Source organism: Aethalodelphis obliquidens, unplaced genomic scaffold (assembly GCF_003676395.1).
Source record: "Aethalodelphis obliquidens isolate GAN/ISIS:26980383/991018 unplaced genomic scaffold, ASM367639v1 scaffold3, whole genome shotgun sequence".
NCBI lineage: Eukaryota > Metazoa > Chordata > Mammalia > Artiodactyla > Delphinidae > Aethalodelphis > Aethalodelphis obliquidens.
The window spans coordinates 41,430,513-41,452,984 of record NW_020837947.1 but is presented as its reverse complement, the minus strand read 5'-3'; positions in this window follow the sequence as shown (position 1 = coordinate 41,452,984).

Below are 22,472 nucleotides of genomic sequence, written 5' to 3'. Positions count from 1 at the left end.
TAGTACAGGAGCAGGTATCCTGAGAAGGAAAAAAGGATGCAGCAATCTCTTTTTAAATCTTACTTCTCATGGGCAATATTTATAATCCTTCCAATATTTAGATCTAAAATAGTGCATTTAATAAATATTGGTCGGGCACTGTAGAAGGAGGCGAGCTCTGCTCATGGCCGATGAATCAGGTAAACCAGAAAGCAGGTCCCTAACCCTCAACAGGCTTTGAGTCCAGTGATGCTTTTTCCTGTTTTGGATGTTTGCTAACAAAGGCCTCATATTTGTATTTAAGCACCCTGTAATTGGGAAATACTGCTTAAAACTTTTAGAGGTTAAATTACATCTAGGTGTATAACCTATCACTTACCACAGCTGTTTTGTAATTTATCAGATTGCAGTTTTACATTTAGGGTCCCCTGGGTACAGTTCCACTTATTTCTCCAAATCATGAGCAATTGGCCAAGGGTCAACTGTTTCTAAGGATAGAAAGTGACAGAAACATGAAAAAAAAAATGTGACTGGTTTCTTTCTGTGATTTAAATGTACATTAGTTCATGTAATATGACGCATGCATAGTATAGGTTCAAAAAGAAACCTAAAAAAGTAAATTCTAAAATGAATTATCAGAAGCTATAGAACCAGATGAAAGTATCCTTTTTCTTTCATGATTTATACTTACCATACTCTCATATTAGGTATAGTATTTATTAAATACTAAACTTTTTCTACACAGTTCCAAGAAATGTATGAACTATTGCAGATATATCTCAATCCTTTGTGAGTTTAATATGTACTATTGTTATTCCAAAACTCTGCCTACTTCCATTCAATTCTAAGCAGTGTTTTTAAAAAATCATTTACTCAGGTTTTCTACATGTTTTTGTCAAACTGAAGGGCATGCCACTATATACAGCAAAAAAGTATGTGTGAAGCTGAGACTATGTAAAATATTTCAATACTTATTGAAATAAGAGTAAAAGCAAAGAGAAAAACATGTTGCTATTTTGGAAGTTGGCACCAAAGATAAAAAGTTTTGTGTCCCTACTAATTAAACTTGAGAGGATAGAGATCTAATGCAATTAAAATAACTGAAATACTAAGAATATTATGTAAATAAGGTAAACTATAACCATCCTTTTTTTTATCATATGAATTCTGAATATATATACAGTTGATCCTTGAACAACACAGGGGTTAGGGGGTGCCGACCCTCTGTGTGATAGGCATTTTTGAGTATAATTTATAGTCACTCCGAATCCCTGGTTCTTCAGTATCCACGGTTTGACATCCGAGGATTCAACCAACCAGGGATCCTGTAGTACTGCAGTATTTACTATTGAAAAAAATCTGCATATAAGTCAACCCACACAGTTCAAACCCGACTGTTCAAGAGTCAACTGTATACTGAACTGAGATTTCCCTCCACATCCATGACACACCCAGTATCCACGGTTCTCAGAATGAGTAAAATCAGTCATAGCACAAGACTGAGAGACAGGACTACCTAACGATTACTAGGCCCAATTTTGTAAACCAGCATGTTTTTGTTTCATTGTAACAGTAGGTAAAGACCATAAGGAGGATCTTACAAGCTAAGACATTTATTACAGAACTTCAATATTTTAGTAATTTTTCATAAGTAGAGACAATACAGGTAAGTAATAAAAACAGTGATTGTGTATGCTTGTGTGTGTGTAAATATGTGTGTGTGTGTATATATATGCATAGTTGCATGCGGGGACAAGGACACTGGCAGCAGAAGTTCTGGGAAGTATTCCTTGGTGTGAGCCCTCCCACATTCCACCATTAGCCCCACCAAAGAGCATGTATGCTCCAGCGCTGGGTCGCCTCAGACCAAACAACCAACAAGGAGGGAACCCACCCATCAGCAGACAAGCGGATTAAAGTTTGACCGAACTCTGCCCACCAGAGCAACACCCAGCTCTACCCAGCTCTACCCCCAGCTTCCATCAGGAAGCGTCAACAAGCCAAGAGGTCACTGAAGAAATTGAAGAGGAAATTAAAAAATACTTAAAGACAAATGACAATGAAAATATGACAATCCAAAACCTATGGGATGCAGCAAAAGCAGTTCTAAGAGGGAAGTTTATAGCTATACAAGCCTACCTCAAGAAACAAGAAAAATCTCAAAAAAACAATCTAACCATACACCTAAAGGAACTAGAGAAGAACAAACAAAACCCAAAGTTAGCAAAAGGAAAGAAATCATAAAGATCAGAGCATAAATAAATCGAATAGAAACAAAGAAAACAACAGCAAAGATCAATAAAACTAAAAGCTGGTTCTTTGAGAAGATAAACAAAATTGATAAACCATTAGCCAGACTCATCGAGAAAAAGAGGGAGAGGACTCAAATCAATAAAATTAGAAATGAAAAAGAAGTTACAACGAACACCACAGAACTACAAAACATCATAAGAGACTTCTACAAGCAACTCTATGACAATAAAATGGACAACCTGGAAGAAATGGACAAATTCTTAGAAAGGTATAACCTTTCAAGACTGAACCAGGAAGAAATAGAAAATATGAACAGACCAATCACAAGCAATGAAATTGAAACTGTGACTAAAAATCTTCCAACAGGGCTTCCTGGTGGTGCAGTGGTGGAGAGTCCACCTGCCGATGCAGGAGACATGGGTTTGTGCCCTGGTCCGGGAAGATCCCACATGCCGTGGAGCTGCTAGGCCCGTGAGCCATTGCCGCTGAGCCTGTGTGTCCGGAGCCTGTGCTCTGCAACGGGAGAGGCCACAGCAGTGAGAGGCACACGTACCGCAAAAAAAAAAAAAAAAGACACATGAACACCAATGTTCGTTGCAGCACTATTTACAATAGCCAGGTCATGGAAGCAACCTAAATGCCCATCGACAGACAAATGGATAAAGAAGACGTGGTGCATATACCCCATGGAATATTACTCAGCCATAAAAAGGAAGAAAATTGGGTCATTTGTAGAGAGGTGGAGGGTGAGGATACCTCATCTCAAGTCCCTGATTCCTGGGAGATACAGAAGATGAATCCCACCTAGAGAGTGTCATAGCGAGTGAAGTAAGTCAGAAAGAGAAAAACAAATATCATATATTAATGCATATATGTGGAATCTAGAAAAGTGGCACAGATGAACTGGTTTGCAAGGCAGAAATAGAGACACAGATGTAGAGAACAAACGTATGGACACCAAGCAGGGGAAGCAGGGGTGGGGGTGGGATGAACTGGGAGATTGGGATTGACATATATATACTAATATGTATAAAATAGATAATAATAAGAACCTACTGTATAAAAAATGAATAAAATAAAATTCAATTAAATAAATAATAAAATAAAATTAGAAAAATGTATTGTGCATAATATAGGGAACCCTAAGAGAGTTTAATATTTACAAAAATATAAAATATCAAAACCAACAAAATGTAGAAAAATTAAGCCAACCAGTAACAATTGAAAGTGTTCCCAAAGAACAATTGCCACTTGATAGAAACAGATGTGTGGATGAAGTCTGAAAAATTTGAAGGAACAGATAATTCTGGTGTGTCAAGTGTGTAACAAGGACTACAGTATATAACCTCTTTCAGATCACAGAAATGACAGGTTACCAAATTTATTATGGGTTGTCATAATCTCAAATAACCACTTATAATAATAAAAAAAGAAAACTAAGAAATTATTTCTCCTGACGACAAGTTTGAAAATCTTAATTGGATTCCTAGCAGATTCATTCAACTATACAAAGGTGAAAAGAAGAGATATAAGTTACTTAACCTGTCTGTGCCTCAATTTCCTCGTCTGTAATTTGTGGATTACAATAGTAATTACTTCATAGGATTTTTGTGGGCATTAAATGAGTTAATATTTGTAGCATGCTTAGAACAATGTGCACCCTGTATTGGTGACACAGACATACAATCTAGAAATGGAGTCCCATTATAACTCACCAAGGAAAAATAGCATTGATTGGTACATCTAGGTTAGTTATAGATGATGCTTTGTATCAGAATGGTGTATCAGAATAGTGTAAAGTACTGATTGATATCATTTCCTGACCCTTTGGGGTTGCTAATTAGTCCAGGGATTATGGTGAAATGATACACTTATGAGAAATATTTACCAAATTCTTTGGGGCCAAGTTCATAGAAGCCTTCATTCTAGGCTGTGATTCCCTGAACTCCTCATATGGATGTCTGCTTAGCTACTGGGTTTCCTGTCTCTGCCCAATGCTACCAAAATAGAAGAAGGAAGATTAGGGAGAGGTGGCTGGGTGGTGTAGCCAGGCCAAAAGGGTGAGAAAACCTCATCTCAAGTCCCTGATTCCTGGGAGGTACAGAAAATGAATCCCACCTATAACTTTGGCTCCAGAGTTGGGTTGCAATGGCTAATGAGAAAGTAGGTAAGATATGGATCACTGAATAATGGAGCAGTCCTATGTGTGGGCAGTGAGGCTGTGAAGGATGAAATTAAACCAAAAGATAAAGTTTAGTCTTCCAGGGACCATCAATGTTTACTGGAACTGCTGAGGACTGACATCTTTGTCAGTGGAACTTATTATGGTCGCCACCTGGTCATACTGAGCCTCAGAAAAGATTCAAGGTCATTTACAATGAAAGGGGACAGCAACCTTGACAAACTATAAGGAAACAAATTCTTCCCTACCTGTCTTCCTTTTCAAACACCAAATGGATGTGTGGAAGGAGGGAAGTGTGGAGTTCAAGAAAGCTGATCATGCCTTCACTAGAGACACACACACAGAGTTTCCTATCTAACCTGCACTAGTGGAGAAGAGGACTGTTTTAATAACAAAATGTACAGAATGTTATGAAATTGGATTGGGATGTACTCAGTGGAAAGAGGAGTTTTCAATAGAGTTCAGTTGGTAGCAGTTAGTGGGGAAAAAGCTGAGGGTATATACTCTCAATGGTTTGAGAATTTTCACTAAACTGATGAAATATTTTATGTAATCCTGAAAACAATCTGCTATCAACTGTTAATATTAGCTCCATTTTAAAGATTGAGGAGGGACTTCCTCAGTGGCACAGTGGATAAGAATCTGCCTGCCAATGCAGGGTACACAGGTTTGATCCCTGGTCCAGGAAGATCCCACATGCAGCGGAACAACTAAGCCCGTGCGCCACAACTACTGAGCCTGCACTCTAGAGCCCGCAAGCCACAACTACTGAGCCCACACGCCACAATTACTGAAGCCTGTGCGCCTAGAGTCCATACTCCACAACAAGAGAAGCCTCCGCAATGAGAAGCCCACGCACCACAGCAAAGAGTAGCCCCCACTCGCCGCAATTAGAGAAAGCCTGCATGCAGCAACGAAGACCCAACGCAGCCAAAAATAAATAAAATTAAATCTTTAGAAAAAAAAAAAAGGACTGGGGAAAAAAAGACCTAGAAGTTAAATAAGGCCACATAGGCAGGAAAGAGCTACAATTCAAATCTAATCTAAGGAGCTTTCCCTATCATGCTCTTTAACATGTTGCAAAAACAAATATTATAAGATTTTTCTTCCGGTGCCATGTGAGAAGGAAGTACCTAATTATAGGATTTCTGTGCAGTGTTTAGGCTTCAGCTAAGACTGGAAACCATGTGACATTAATCTGTAGTATTGTATGATTTTCTTTAGCTGCGGCCATCATTTTGAGTATAGGAATAAAGAAGGCAGATGGATAAACAGGATTTTGCATTGTGGGCATTTAGGGAAAAGGAGCAAAGAATTTAAGGATATTGGCTGGAGCATGGATGAAGTGATGGGGAACCGGGTCTGGCCTATCTGGAGAAAGCAGTGATGTCAAGAAAGGGTGAAATGTTGAGAGAAGGTTCAAGGAGTAAGGGAGTGGAAGTTTCACATGAAATCAAACAGCAGATATAATGAGAGTAAGGGAGCGAATGGTGGAAAGATAGGGCATTAGGGTGAATGGGTAGCATGTTGGAGTTTCAGATTTCAGAGGTGGGGCAGTGGAGGAATTCAATCTATGAGGTAGCATTGGAGTTGCTTCTCTCTGATTTCCCTTCAAGAAAGACCTTGATGTTACCCACAAGGACATTCAGTCCACACGCTGTTAGCACCTGCGGGATCTGCCTTAGCTTTGGAGGCCTCTCTTTTCTTGGAGAGCCCCAGCCAATGGCTGAGCACAGCAGAGATACTGGGGCCTGCTAGTCTTTCCAGTGCAGAACCCTTCTAATCATCAGTCTTTGTCCTCTAGCTCCCCATTGGATTGACTGAGACCTCATCTGATATGCACTGTGGTCTGAGCCTTTCCTTTCCAATCCTATTTCCTGCCCCTTTTATCTTTAACCCTCCAATAAACGTCTTACACTCCTAACTCCATTTTAGCATCTGCTTCCCAGAGAACCCAACTGAAACAATACGTGAAGATAAAGATATAAAAGAGTTAGATTTTCATCTATGTATCTGTTTGTTGTAAATAGTAAAATGGGGGTTCTTAGAGCATGCTGAAAGTGTTTCTGAGGACTGTCAACTGAGGATGAGTTACCAGAAAGGCAGCACAGAGCAGCATGGACTGACACCAGACAATGGTATAGATAAATAAGCACCTTACATTTTGAACAGCAGAGGAAGGCAGGATTGAGAGAAACAACAGGTTTGAGTGGACTCAGAACGCCACTTGGGCACACATGAAACTCACGGGACAAAGTCCTCAATAGTCCTGCCTGGGGTGGTCCTGGCTGCTGCTGCCCCAGTTAGATAAGTTTGCCGCTATCCAAAGTGCTTCCAGAAGCAGACTACAAACTTGTGCAACTTGTCGAGTTCACTGAGGTCCACAGGATTTAATTAGCTAATTAAGAGTAATTAATTTGTTACAACTTCACTACTCAAATAATTTTAAAACATTAAGACAGTTTTCACAGTAGCTTCGTTACTTCTAGGTAGTAGGTAGTATTCAATTGAATAGCTCTGCTAACTTTGGTAAGTTTTCATTCCAAAGAATTTTCCCCGTATTGCTTACACAATAGAAGAATGTGTAAGGATCTCCGGAACTGTAAATAGAGCTAATATCACTAAAACAATCCCTAGAGTGATCTGGGCTGATTTAAAGAGTGGACATTTTAGCTAAAATTTCAATGGAATTTTAACAAGTATTATATATTCAGAAAATAAAAGACAAGTCTAGCTATAAATTCTGGATTTATGGGGGAACTAATTTCTTATCTTTGTTATTTTTTTCTGATTGTAAAAATAATACATACTAAAAAACTGAAAGAAGGTAGTATATAAATGTTCATTACTTACTCATTTAGTAAATATTTGTTGAGTACCTAAGCAGAGCAGGAAAAAGTAGGGACAGGTATGAAAGTTTGGCTTACTTCACTATAACCCTTTATAGCTTTTGAATTTTCTGTTTTGTAAACATACATACATATCTATAAGGTGTGGGTTGTTTGGGGGTTTTAACCCAAATTATCACTCAGAAAAGATAGAGTCATGTTGTGCTCCAGTCCTTACAAGTCTCTAACATTATGGATCACCCTCTTACTTTATTTTGATCAACAACATACTGATTGGAAAAGTCATCTAGCTTGATGTAAATTCAATCTATAAAATCGGGAATCTGTATTTTTTTAAAAAAAGATAAATTTAAAACATAAAATGTACTACAATAATTACTACATTGTAGTGATTAAAAATACATATTAAATGTGAAAGTGGAAAAAAGGAACATATCTCGTGTTATTGTTAAGCAACAATATTGTGTTGACATTTAACCATTTCACTAATATCTCAAAATTTTAACATGTCAAGTTGTCCCAAACTTGGGACACATTTTTGAAAATGCGTCTTAAAAAAAAATGGGGATCACCTTATATTTGGACATATCTAGACTAACTTAATTAAAATTAATTCATTAAAATTGGTCTATTTTTTCTCTACTTTGAGCCATAGTCAAGATATTTCTTAAACATTTCTAATTTCTTATAATGTTGTATTTGGGGCATCTATTTTAACATACTACCTAAAACTGAATTCAGAAGGAATAACTTCTTATAGACTTTTCTTACAACCCAGTAAGACTTAAAAGTTTTTAAAAACCTAGAATAACCAATTTGTACTTTTATTATAGTGATTGAGACTTTTTGTTTTGTTTTTTTGTTTTTTGCGGTACGCGGGCCTCTCACTGTTGTGGCCTCTCCCATTGTGGAGCAATGGCTCCGGACGCGCAGGCTCAGCGACCATGGCTCACGGGCGCAGCCGCTCTGCGGCATGTGGGATCTTCCCGGACCGGGGCACGAACCCGTGTCCCCTGCATCGGCAGGCGGACTCTCAACCACTGCGCCACCAGGGAAACCCAATTGAGACTTTTTAAAAATGTTCTCTGTACCTTTAATCACCAATTACTGAACTGCAAAATTGCAAATGAAAGCACAGAAAAGCCACCTGAACATCAAATATTCATTATCATAAGTACTCACAGAGAATCTGAGATGAATTAACAATGAACAAAGCATCTAAAATTAAATTCACACTCCTCATACATATATTATGAATGATGACAAAATAAATTACAAAAGATATATATATGATATACATAAATTTATATGACATTTTCCTAATTGGGATATTATATAAATATATTAAATAATTAGGTACTTTTTTATTCCATTACAGATAATCTAATGAAGTTATGAGCAAACTTTAGCCTTAGTAAAACTGGGCAAGTTATCTATACTGTGACCATCACTGAAAGGTAACTGTTTTCAACTGAGACCAAAAGATAGAGATAGCGGTAGGATTTATTTTCATTGTCTTAAAAAGGTGTATGATTTCAGCAGAAGGCACCTGTTGTGACACTAAGGAGGCAGGGGATGGATTGGGGGCATCTGACCAGCATTGGAGAGAACAGAGCCAAAGGCATTATCCAGAGAATTCTGCAAAGCAGTTGCCTGAAGGCTGCTGCCTTCTTTGCTCACCCTTGAATGCCAGCCTGGTTCTGGCCCAGGCCCAAGAGCTAAGTTTCAGATCACGGCAGGCTTAGGACAACGGTGCAGACTGGAACATCTAATCCCACCCGGCTTACCCTAAAATGGCCCCTGAATTCACCCAGCTCCTGAGCCTGTTGCCTGAAGCTGTTTCTAATAAATCGAAGCGTAGAAGAGCAATGCAACTTTTGCTCTGGGTTTGAGTTTGGGTTTTACCGTATCATTTTTTTAGAGGAATTTTCATCTTCCTCCATACCATCTCTTAGGACAGATTGCTTAACATTTCTTAGAGGAAATGAGACTCAGTTAGCAGATGAGTGTGCAGATCTCCGTGTTTCCAGGGCGGAGGTAGTTATCACCCTGTAAGTACCTACCAGCTACACGGGAAGCCGATACCAGGCACTGTAGTTTCTCTGTTGTATTTTCATCTAGGGGCTTATAATGCATTCCCTTAGAATGTTTTGGTATGTATGGGCATTCTCCGGCTAATACAGTCTCCAGTAAGAGGTGACCTTTCTCGGCTGCAAGGTGGCTTTCTGCTGAGGTGACGGCCGGCTCCTGGAGAAGTTCTGCTGAAGGAGACCTACAGTGACAGCCACAGTGAAGCGCATGTGCCTTGATCCCTTTTCACATACTGGCAAAAAGCCAGACCCAGAGCATTGCTCCAGTGAGTAGCTGGGAGAATTGTCAGATTGCCAGATGAGGGGTAGACTGTCATTTATAAAGTGATGGTTTTTATAGACTCCCAGTAACCCACACTTCAGCCACTTACCTGAACCCTGTAGTTTCTGGAAGAAAAAAGAGCCAGATTATTCCCATATTGGAATAAAACCAAAACAGACACTGTATTTAGGTTGGCGGGATCTATATCTTTTCAAAATACTTTAGTATTTAGTTCAGTAAATAGCCTTTGTGTGATCGTGTCCATAACTCACACTTTTCCTGAGTCTTGAGATGCTCTCTGCTCCTCTAGTAGCCATTAAGGGTCTCTCAGTCTACCATGCCCTGGGGGGGCTTTGTCATGTTGCCTGTAACTGCGTCATTAACTCCCTCCCCTCTTGGGTTATCTGAATCTGGTTTTCTTTCTTTTTTTCTTTTAATAAATTTATTTATTTTTTAAAAAAATTTTGGGGGCTGTGTTGGGTCTTCATTGCTGCACCCGGGCTTTCTCTCGTTGCAGTGAGGGGGAGCTACTCTTCGTTGAGGTGCTCGGGCTTCTCATTGCAGTGGCTTCTCTTGTTGCGGAGCATGGGCTCTAAGCGCACAGGCTTCAGGTGCGCGGGCTTCAGTAGTTGCAGCATGTGGGCTCAGCAGTTGTGGCTCGCGGGCTCTAGAGCGCAGGCTCAGTAGTTGTGGCGCACGGGCTTAGGTGCTCCGCATCATGTGGGATCTTCCTGGACCAGGGATCGAACCCGTGTCCCCTGCATTGGCAGGAGGATTCTTAACTACTGCGCCACCAGGGAAGTCCCTGGTTTTCTTAAATATGATAAGAAGAATATCACTCAATGTGAGAGATCAGAATGTTCAAAGAAAAAAATGAGCGAAATATGAGAACTGAGAAAAATATGATTACCATAAAATGTCATCTTAAGAAATGTTCTTGTAGTTTAAGAGTTATATAAACAGAATTGATATTTATTAATGTGTTCTATTAATGCATGCCAGAGTAGATTATAATCTATACCCAGGGCACTTTTTACTGTTCCTTGGGAAAAAAATAAAAAATAAGGTTTCATGAAATGTAGTTTACAAATGCATTTTAATAAGACATTATTTTTCCTTTAAAATTAAATTTTTATAAGTCATAAAATTTTAATCTTACTGCAGCTAACTGTTAAACACTCAGGATCATTATGGGGTTATTTTAGTTAGAAGGCTTAGGATTAATGCATTCATGGACTGAAATTTGGGCGCAGAAATTGCATAAGATCTTTACTTTGTCTTATCAAAAAAAAAAAATCAGAGAAAAGTCATACCAAACTTAGAGATCTTAAATCTCTAACAATGTAAATATAATTATATTATATAACTGGTAACGTTTTTTGTTGCGCTTAAACGTATATCTAGTTTTATAGAAGCAATAAATATTTCTTATAGAATATTTAGAGAATATAGAAAAAGAAAACAATTATAAATAGAGAAAGAAACTGGGATCTAACTATAATGATTATCTTAAAGAATAGCGCTAAAACTACCTCATAGGCCCGTAATATTATATCATGAAACGGCTTGTTAACTTTCAGGGGTGATGGTACTGCAGCACAGAAATGCACAATGTAAGGTGCCAGCTACCAGAGATGCAAGTACAGACACAGCCCTGTTCCCTGCTGGCCCTGGACCTTTTGAGCTCAGTTTCCTCATTTATCGAACGGTATCACTGCAGTACTACCTCATAAAGCTGTCATGAGGAGTAAACAGGATCATGTTTGATAAAGTGTTTCAAAAGTTGTAGGTGAGCTAATCTTTTTAAGAAGGACAAGGAGCAAGCAATCCAAAAGAGAAACTAGAGCAATAATGAAAGGTAGTGCTGAGTGCTGAACACTGTGCCAAGCATTTTGCCTGAACTGTAGCATTTAATCTTCATGACAACATAAAGAATAGTAGGAATGATTATATCTCCATTTTCTAGATGAGTAAACCGTGGCACAGAGAGGTCCAAAGAGACATGCAGAGTGAGAAGCAGAGCAGGAATTCAAAGCCAGTTCTATCTGACTCTGGGACCTGAGTACTTTCCTATGAGCTATGCCATAGGAAAGAGTTTAACTTCATTAGTAATCAAAGATTTAACAGTTAAAAGATATAGAAATGGAAATGCAAAGGAATGATAAACATCCAATTCCAGTTGTCTCTGTAGAGGGGGGATAGGGAGCAAAATTGGGAAGGGGGTACACAAAGACTTCAACCATACATGTAATATTTTATTTTGAGTGAAGATATGAAAATGTGTTAAGATTTGATAAACCAGGGCTATGGATTAATATTTTTCTCCATACTTTTCTGTATGTTTTAAAGAATTCGTAGTAAAAACTTAAAAGTGAACTAACATCATTTTATTTGTTTATATGAAGATTATATAATTAAGAAAATAATTCTGGGGAAAATCTGGAGAAACGGATATTCTCATATGTTTCTGGTGTTATAAATAGGTCCAACTCTGGAAACCAATTTGGCAATATGTTTCTAAAACCATAAAAATCATCATACTCTTTGTTTCAGTAATCTTCCTTTGGGATGCTATCCTAAGAAAAAAATATGAAAATACACATGCACGTACACAATGAATACACACACTGAAAAAACTATATGCATAAATATGTCAACTGCAGTATCATTTATAATAGTGGACTGTAATTAACAATCTAAAATTTTAACAATAGTCAACATTATGCAGGCTTTAAAGTAATATTTATGAAGGCTTATAGCAATTAGCATAATTGTGGTGATGTAACATTAGTTGAAAAAAGTCAAAATATGAAATTGCATCACCACTGGAATTAAATCAGTGAAAAAAATAAGCATAGAAAAAAGTTTAGGAAAAAACACCCTAAAATGATGAGTACAGAATTAGTGTTAAGATGATGAGATAATGAATATTTTTCTTTCCTCTCTCTTCCAAATTTTTGATAATATTGGTCTCTGACATATTGTTTTTGTAATGCAAAATTGTTACATAGTAAAAACCTAGCTTTGGAAATAATGAGATATATTTGAAAATGAACTAAAATTCAAGGGAGAGAATGAGGAGTTCTAAGGAAGGTGGTAGACCATCCACAATCAATGCAGTAGTTCAGAGGAAGGGGCGCTCATCAGGCTGGGGTCTTTAGGAATGCTTCCTGAAGGAGGGGCTGTCTGGGGGTTCGATAATGGTAGAGCAGGGTAAGAGCTGAGAACTAGGAAAGGGGCTAAGGGCTGTGCAAGCTTCGAAAGTAGAAAGATGTGAGATAATCGTAGGAAACAGCACTTCTTGTCATGGAATATTTTATTTTCAGTTTTTATCTGCAGGGTTTTTTTTTGGAAAATATGATGACTTTAAAGTTGTCATGGTTGAATTAATTCCACAAAACAACTGGTTATAGAATCACAGCAACATAATTATGAGCTGTGCTTCTGGCTTCAAATCTTTCATCTAAAAATAATCACAATGACTACATCTTGGGAAAATAAAGCCGTTACCTACTCTTGTGTTCCAACTATCTTGGTAGTCATTTACTGGAAAATGGATCATAGGTAAAATAACTCCATGTTTTTAAAACCCTGCTTGTCACTCTTACCCCAGCTGAGTTGATTAATGAAATAAGTTTTAAACTTTCATTGTATAAGCATTCTCTTACATGAACATGACAGAGGAAAAAATCTTTTCTAATCACACAAGCCTGCCTATGCTCCCGGAGGGGCACAGCCCTGGCCCTCCTGAAGGCTCAGGGAGTGTATTTTCTGGTGCAGAAAGACAGAGGCCAGGGGTAGAGGAGTGGGGGGTAGGAGGAGGGATGTTAGGTAAAATGAATGAGCCTGTATATGCTCCACTGCCCTCAACATATACCAGCTGCTGTTTGCCCAGCTTCCTTGGGTTTGATAAAGAGTCACTGAATAATATATGAATTAACAGGCTGAATGGATGATAGTTATCATTTATAGAATGATTACTTTGTCCTAGGAGTTTACATCCATTAACACTAATTGTCATAAGAATCCTGGTGAGTGTGTAGCACAAATGCCAGGGTACTTAGTTTCTTTAACTGACTCTTGGGTTTTTTTGGTTTTTTTTTTTTTCATTTTTTAAATCTTTTAAGATCAGTATAAAATAAAAGTACTTGATTGCTGTCTCACACTGGTGAGAAATCTGCTGGTTTTCCCCACTTTTCCAGGTTTCTTTTCCTGACCTCACATTCTATTTTCCTACCCAGGCCAAATTTCTTCATCTCACCTCTACATCCCTCTGTGTTTTCATTCCCTTCTACTGCACTGCCTTCCCCAATACCACAAACACATCATCCCAATTTCTTCACTTCCCAAAGTATCACCCACACATGATTCCTTGTGCGACAAACATCTATTTATATTCTGGTGAAAAGGTAAGGAATGGTCCACTGCGGGGCCAAGTAACAAGTCAGCGTTGACTATTAAGACTCTCGCCCCAAATAGAGCCCCAGGTTTTTGGCTCTATTGCTGGACTTTTCTCCTTCCTGGGGTTGGTGCTTTCATCTCAAATTCTGGAATGCTCAAAATTCTTACTTTATCAGGCAAAGCAATTTAGTTCTCTGCCTGGGGCTTCCACCTTCATGTACAAAGTAGGCTCATCAAGGTGTTTTCCTAAATTTAGAGTCTTAGGAATCTGAAGGCTGTTGTCTGCTGTAGTTTTAAATAGCATTTTTCCCCCACCCCTATGTTATTATTCACATTTTACACAAGATGAAACAAGTTTAGTGAGATTAAATGATGACACAAGAAAAATGGCCAGAGTTTGAATTAAAAGCCTGTCTTGACTAACGCAAAGCTTATGCTCCTTCCACTAAACCACGATGAATATACGAAAGTCAGTACTTACTGAACGTTTACAACATGCCTGGCTCTGTTCCAAGAGCTTTAGGTGCATCAACTCATTAAATCCTCACATTAACTAATATCCATGTCATAGATACAGAGATAGTAAGTAACTTGCCCAAAGTCACATAGCAAACAAAGGCCAGGATTAGAACCCAGGTAGTCTCTCTGGTTCCCTCATCGGCTGCCAGCCTCATGCTCTAGCTCCTTGCGGTTCTTTCAGTGGCTGGAAATGGGGGCAGATACTGGATGACAGTTCAATCTGCACCCTGAAAATGGCATCAGTGTGGTTTAGAAACTCAAGTTTTCTGGGAAATTCCCTGGCAGTCCAGTGGTTAGGACTCCACACTTTCACTGCAGGTTCGATCCCTGGTTGGGGAACTAAGATCCCATAAGCCATGGGGTGCGGCCAAAAAAAAAAAAAGGAAAGAGACTCAAGTTTTCTGAAGCTGTGACAATGCAGGGGCATTGTTGGGGTCTGAAGGTACAAACTAGATTTGCTCAGTGACAAACTGAGTTATAAACTTTATAATTGCTGCTTTTGAAAATAATAAAGTAATTCAGTCTTTTCTTGCTTAACGAGTTGCCACAAATTCACTTAATTCATTTAGTCAGTCATTCAAGATTTATCGAGTGTCCTTAGTACCTCAGGTCCTGTTAGGCGCTGAGGAAACAAAAACATATCCTGCAGTAGCTCAGAATCTTATGGGGAACTTGTAGTCTAGAGCATGCTGTAATATGACTCATTCATCAAATAGTTACACATTTGATGATGTTTGAATCTATAGACAGTCGTATTTCAGATCAATGTATAAACGAAATGTCTAAGAATTACTCCTTGGAGGAAAGAGAAATGACTCTATCTCCAATGGTAGCAAACCCTCAAACGTAGGAAATGCACAAGGCAGAGCCTGGCTCAGGTGTGTTCAAACATATGATGACCTGAAAAGTTCTCATCCTGGAGTCTACGATGCATATTTTGAATGTTAGGAGGACAGTCATGTCAGGAGTATGGAGATCTACATGGAGACATAAAAAGGCAAGTTAAAGGGTAAGGTTTCTTCCAACACTGATCTATGGGGAATGGTGCTGAGATTCTAGATTTCCCTGCCCACTTCTTTAGAGAAAAAAAATAAAATATTAGCATGAAGAAGGGCATTAAGCTAGGTCAACCACTGCTTGACAGAACTATTCCTCAAGAATAGAGAACTTGTGGTGAATTCCATAGCGGTTCAGTGGTTAGGACTCAGCTCTTTCACTGCCGAGGGCCCGGGGTTCAATCCCTGGTCAGGGAACTAAAATCCCACAAGCCACACAGCCCAGCCAAAAAAATTAGAGAACTTGATTTGATTTATTTTATGCTCAAAGTTCTGATCTAAGGTTTGATTTCCTGAATGGACATGACCATCAGGGCTAGATGTCTCATGGAGATGACCACTAGCAATTCTCTGGGAAGGAACATCTCTCACTTTAATAAGTGGGCATCTTCATTTAGAGTTGGAGCTTAAATGTGAACTAAATCAGTTGTTTTCAAGGTGTACTCCTAGGGCCTCAATGGCAAACAGTGAAAGTTTTAAACTGCATGTGAAAATTGTGTGTTGTTTTGTGTCTGGTTTATACATTGGAGTTTTGCAATTAGATTTCATTTAGGAAAAGAAAAGAGCCCCACTGCAAAAAGTGAACACCTTTGAGATTTTGGTCCATTTCTCTATTCATAAGGAACTGAGGCCCAGAGATTAAATGATTCACTGAAAAGGCCATGGTAAATCTTAAAACTAAGTCACCACTCTCAACCCAGTCCACTGTGCAGACCTTCTGCTTTCTGTCCACAAGCCACTGCTGAGTCTGGGGAGCATGGCAGTCACCCAGGCCAATGTAACTCTGGATGAACTATGCATTCCTAGTATTGCAACAGCTAAGAATTAGGTTCTAAATGGGAAGATTCTACTCAAATACTGACTGGCCAGCTACCATTTATTGTTTATATAATTAGGTACTACATAATCTAATTTGAACCTCACAGTATCTGTTGAGTTGGGCAGAGCAAGTATCTCCCCAGCCCCCATCCTAAATTTTGCAAAAGGTAAAAGATATATCAATATCTCAAAGATACTGATTTCCTCAAGGAAACATATAGTAGATTGAAAAACAAAAAAAAAAAAGGTCCTAAACTCCAGTCTTCTTTTAGAAAGACAAGGCTCAGTTCATTTTCTTATGTCCTGATTAATCCAACTAGTAAGAATATGCAGTGCCTGTGTAGAGGGAGACCAATGATGTCATTAAATAGGACAGCTTCCAAAACTGACAGGCATAAAAATGGAGAACAAAGTTTAGATGCCAAACTATGAGCCATGGACATCTGCCAATCTTTATAATTATTACAGGGAGACCCACATACTTCCATGAAGTATGCTTATATCTGTACCCTGAATAAGTTGGCTTGCATTGATATGTATGCCTATTCTTCAAATGAATGTAGATGCTCTTTTGTTCAATAAAGTATGATTTTAATTAAAAGCATTACTGAATTCATAACAATGTGCTTTGTCCTAATGTGCCGTCTCTATCAAATTCTACTAAAACTACAATTTTACTGTTATGTGGGGCTCTGTGAAATTTTTTCATCTTAAAAATGGGCTCCTACTTGAAAACTTGGGGACCATCTGTTTGAGGGTAAAATAAAGGGAACAGAACAATATTAGGATAGGAAATATTTTAAAACATATTTTGTATCTTTTCCTATGCCCCTTTGTTAATGTTGTATAGCTAAATTATCACTCTGTTTTTTATGTTGAATGGCTGCTTCTTATCTGGCTTTGTTTCTTATGTGTGGTCAGATCACTGATTCTCAGAAAAACTACTCTCTAGCCTAGCCCTACATTCCTCCAAGATAATATCATCTACAGGGGTCAAGTTTCTTGCTAGAAGTGTCAATTCACAGAAGTAAGCAAACTAGAAGTACAACCATGAAATGTTAAAGAAACTTTCAAACTTGGACAGGACATTAATAACAAATACTATATTAACTATTAAGTATCTCTTAAAAAAAAAAAGTAATATCCAGTCACACTGACCAACAAAATTGGCACAGTAAACAGAACACAGAAAGGGCTGTAAGCAACGCATGTAGGAACACTGAGGTAATGGATAGGCTCCACGTCTGCTGAGGACTCCGGAGGAACAGCTGTTCCCTTCTCTCAAAACAAACCCGACTCCAGTGCATTTCAGTGTGCTTACCAGCTCAGATCTGCTTTTGAGGAGTAAGCCAAGCACATAGCCACTGGTGATTTACCTTAGGGAGGACATTAGGGAAACTTAAAAAACAAAAGTCAGCTTGAACATGACCTGTTTCATAGCTTTCCAACATCTCTGGCAATCTTCCATTCAGTCCACCTCCCCTCCCCCTTGCCCTTACTTACATTTGATTCTTTGTCAGATAAAACATGGAGACAATGGAAAGCAACTGGGAAAGAAACTAAACATTTCCTTCTGGAAACATTACCTATTTTTAAATAACAACTCAGACTCTGTAAATATTTTCATTAGAAAAACCCTATGAGAACCCAATTTTTTACAGTCAGAACCTAGAATTTAAGGTCTCCCTTCAGTGTACTATCAAAACTCTTTACATCTGCAGCCAATCTAGGCTTTTATCTCTGGAGATTGAAGTTTAGGTCCTTAATCCTAGATTTATCTCATGAACTAAACTCATTTAATTCCACATAGAGCTGGGGTTTGGAAGTGGAATGTAGAGAGGAAAGTCAGCGGTACATTTAGTTTCACATAGCAGAGCTTTGAACTGACTTATAGGCAAGTCTTCTAGTCTCTCTGTGCCCCAGATAATTCATATTTAAAACAAAAAGGATCATACTAGACAATCTTTAAATTTCCTTACTAATCCAATGTTGTAGGATCCTTAGAGGTCTGAAATGGGAAGTGAAATGTGAAGGGGTGTAGCAAACAGAATTATGGTGATGGTAATTGGATTGTCCCTCCCTGATGTGGAATTACATGGCATCTGTCAAGTGGCTCTGCAGCACCTCCCACCAGAGTAGGCAGAATATATTTCCCCACTGACCCTATTGGGCTTGACCATGTGACTTGCTTTGGCCAACTGAAGTTAGCACATGGGATGCAAGCAGAGGCTTTACATATGCCTGTCTTTGGCTTTAGCACTTCTTTGCTTCTGTAATCTACTGGCTAGCCACTGACTCAAGAACGAGGAGATGTGGAGCTGACCAAACCTTGAGCAAGAAAAACAGGAGAATGGGATTGACATATATACACTAATATGTATAAAATGGGTAACTAATAAGAACCTGCTGTATAAAAGAATAAATAAAATAAAATTCAAAAAAAAAGGAAAAATGTGAAAGTGAAATATTAAAAAAACAAAAAAAAAACCCCAAGCATCTGCTGTTTTAAGCCTCTAAAATTTGTGGCTGGTTGTTATGCAGCACTACTGCAGCAGAAATCTGACTAATACCACAGACCTCTTGCTCTTTTGACTTTTCTGTCCAACAATATGCCCACTGATCTGAAAACTTCTTCAAGGCTATTGAGCTGCATTAGAGGCGTCGTGCCATTTCAACTTGACCATGGAAATGTTCTCCTCATTAGGACAACCAGCAGGGTTACTGTCAGCACTAAAAACACTGCACAACTTAAATTTAGTCTACTGAACTTTCTGTTTAAAGAACTCTGTGTTCCTAGCCTATATTGAGAAATGACTTCTACAAAAGGGTGCTGTGTTGACTGTAAGAATGGTGATCATTGTAACTTACAGTGTCGTCTTTGTGACAACCTTATGGAGAAATTTCTTTCTGGTTTCAGTAACTGGAGAAACTGTATTTATCCCAAGCAATTTGTTTGAATCTATGGACACCAGTTCTGTAACTGGTTATGAGCCCTCTTGATACTGCTTGCAAAAGTCAGAACCAAATATGTAGCTTTCCACAAGCAAGTACATGTAGGTGACCTTGCAGCATACATTTTGTTTACTAACCTCTCTCCTGGTTTTACCTTTTTTTCCTACACCCATTTTCTCTCTCTTTGTTTTCCTTATAACTTACTACTGTTATTACATTAGATATTGTTATATTGTATATGTTTATGTCAACTACCTTAAATCCTTTTCGGAATTGAATTGAGACTATATATATTTTTTAAACTACTATTAATAATAAAAGTACTAATTTCAATTAATATAATGGAGATAAAAGTATAATTACACCACTGATCTGTCAACTCTTTCACTGTTAAAACTTACTGAGACTATGGTATTTCTCTAAACTATCTCTAGGAAGGTATTGTTTAAAAAGTACTGATATCCATTTGTACCATTTCAAATCCACCATCAAAATAAATGTAAGGATGAAAAACTATCTTCAGGGGCTTCCCTGGTGGTGCAGTGGTTGGGAATCCGCCTGCCAACACAGGGGGCATGGGTTCAAGCCCTGGTCCCAGAAGATCCCACATGCCATGGAGCAACTAAGCCTGTGCACCACAACTACTGAGCCTGCGCTCTAGAGCCCACGAGCCACAACTACTGAGCCCATGCCACAATTACTGAAGCCTGTGTGCCTAGAGCCCATGCTCCACAACAAGAGAAGCCACCACAATGAGAGGCCCACGCACCGCAATGAAGAGTAGCCCCTGCTCACCACAACTAGAGAAAGCCCACGCGCAGCAACGAAGACCCAACGCAGCCAAAAATAAATTAAAAAAAAACAACAACTATCTTCAAGCTGTTAGAGAAGTTTTTTATTTACTAAGAAATTGACATGTTATTCTATTAATTATTCAAGTGAATTTTTAAATATTTGTTGAGCACCTACTGTGTACATATGTGATGCTAAGTGCCATTGGCAATATAAACATGAATAAGGTACTTCAAAATCTTTCAGAAGCTCCTATGTGTGTTAGGCGCTTATACATTACAAGGATTTGGTTACCTCAGGTGTAACTGGGGTTCATTCTAAGAATGAAGAAAGGTGAGGCAATGTGGAAATTCTCGGGACCTCCGGCAGAAGCACAATCTGATCTCTAATTGTAGTTTATTGCTCTAAAACATCAAGAAATAAATCAGTCACCAAGGTCAGGGGGCTGGTGACTAGGGCAGGACAAGTATAGGAAACACCAGCAAAAAACAGAAAATAACCATTCAGGTTGATGAGAGTAGGAAGCTGAACTAATGTGGGTCGGTAGATGGAAGCCAAGAATAATCAGTAATGAGCAGAGCCAAATCAGAAGCTGAAAGAAGGGCTCTGATGCAAGACACTGATCTAAGTGTACATGTTTTAACTACTATTGAATATCCAAAGGGGTATAAAAAGGGGGGAAATATGAATTGGCACTTGCTATAAACCTTAAGGGCTCGCTATTAAAGTGTTCTGTGTCTAGAGGTAAATGTGAGATATAGGGCAGGTAGGGAGGGACAAATACCAATCCTACCAACATCTATAGGAAGAACACTAAATGCTAGAGTCCACAAAGAGCAATATCCCAGGACATCCCAGCTTACCCTTCATATACTGAGGTGAGCCATAAGAAAACAAGAATTCTGTGACACAGTGGTTGTCTCTGACCCTGCCCCCTCTTGCTGTAACTCTTCCCTTACTCCAGCAGACACTTGGAATCCAACTTATTAAAGTAGAACTGTGAAAAATCTTAATTTTTCCCTTCTCCCATTGTCTGCACCTAATATTTGAATAGGACCCTCAAACAATTCTGAAACTTGTGAACTTCATCCATGGAGATAAACACAGTCATAAAAATGAACAAGCAGAAAGAACCATCTTCTAGATTAAAAGCATCAGTTTTAATCTATAAAAGGCAATTAACCAGAGGTGTAAACATAAATGACCTCATCCATGAACAGTTAATAATACAAAGAAAACAAACAAAAAACTTTAGCAAACTCTAAAACCCAGGAAAAGATGCTGGGCTATCAACAAGATGCAAAAGAACATCACACCATATACACATTATATGCAAAATTTAGCACAAAATAAATCATAGACCTAATTGTAAAAGCTAAAAGTATAGGGACTTCCCTGGTGGCGCAGTAGTTAAGAATCCACCTGCCATTGCAGGGGACACGGGTTTGAGAGCCCTGGTCTGGGAAGATCCCACATGCCGCAGAGCAACTAAGCCCGTGTGCCACAACTACTGAAGCCTGCGTGCCCAGAGCCCGCGCTTCACCACTAGGAGTAGCCCCCACTCGCCGCAACTAGAGAAAGCCTGCGCACAGCAAAGAAGACCCAACACAGCCAAAAGATAAATAAATTAAATTTTTTTTAAAAGCTAAAAGTATAAAATTCTTAAAACATGGGCACAAATATTTGTGACCTTGAATTAGGCAATGGTTCTTAGATCTGATGCCAAAAGCACAAACAAAAAAGACAGAAACAGATAAATTGGACTTCATCAAAAGTAAAAACTTTGTGCTTCAAAAGAAACCTGGAGAAAGTGAAGGGACCACCCAGGGAATGTGAGAAAGTATTAGCAAACCATATAACTGGTAAGGAACTTGTATCCAGAACTCTTACAACTCAACAATAAAAAGACAAATAATTAATTTTTAAATCATCTGAATAGACATTTCTCCAGATAAGGTAGACAAATGGTCAATAAGTATCTGAAAAGTTGCTCAACAAGATTAGTTATTAGGAAAATGAAACCATGATGAGATACCACTTCACACACAGTTAGGATGGCTGTAATAAAAAAAGACAAACAGTAAAAAGTATTGGTGAGGGGCTTCCCTGGTAGCGCAGGGGTTGAGAGTCCGCCTGCCGATGCAGGGGACACGGGTTCGTGCCCCGGTCCGGGAGGATCCCACATGCCGCGGAGCGGCTGGGCCCGTGAGCCATGGCCGCTGAGCCTGCGCGTCCGGAGCCTGGGCTCCGCAACGGGAGGGGCCACAACAGTGAGAGGCCCGCGTACCGCAAAAAAAAAAAAGTATTGGTGAGGATGTG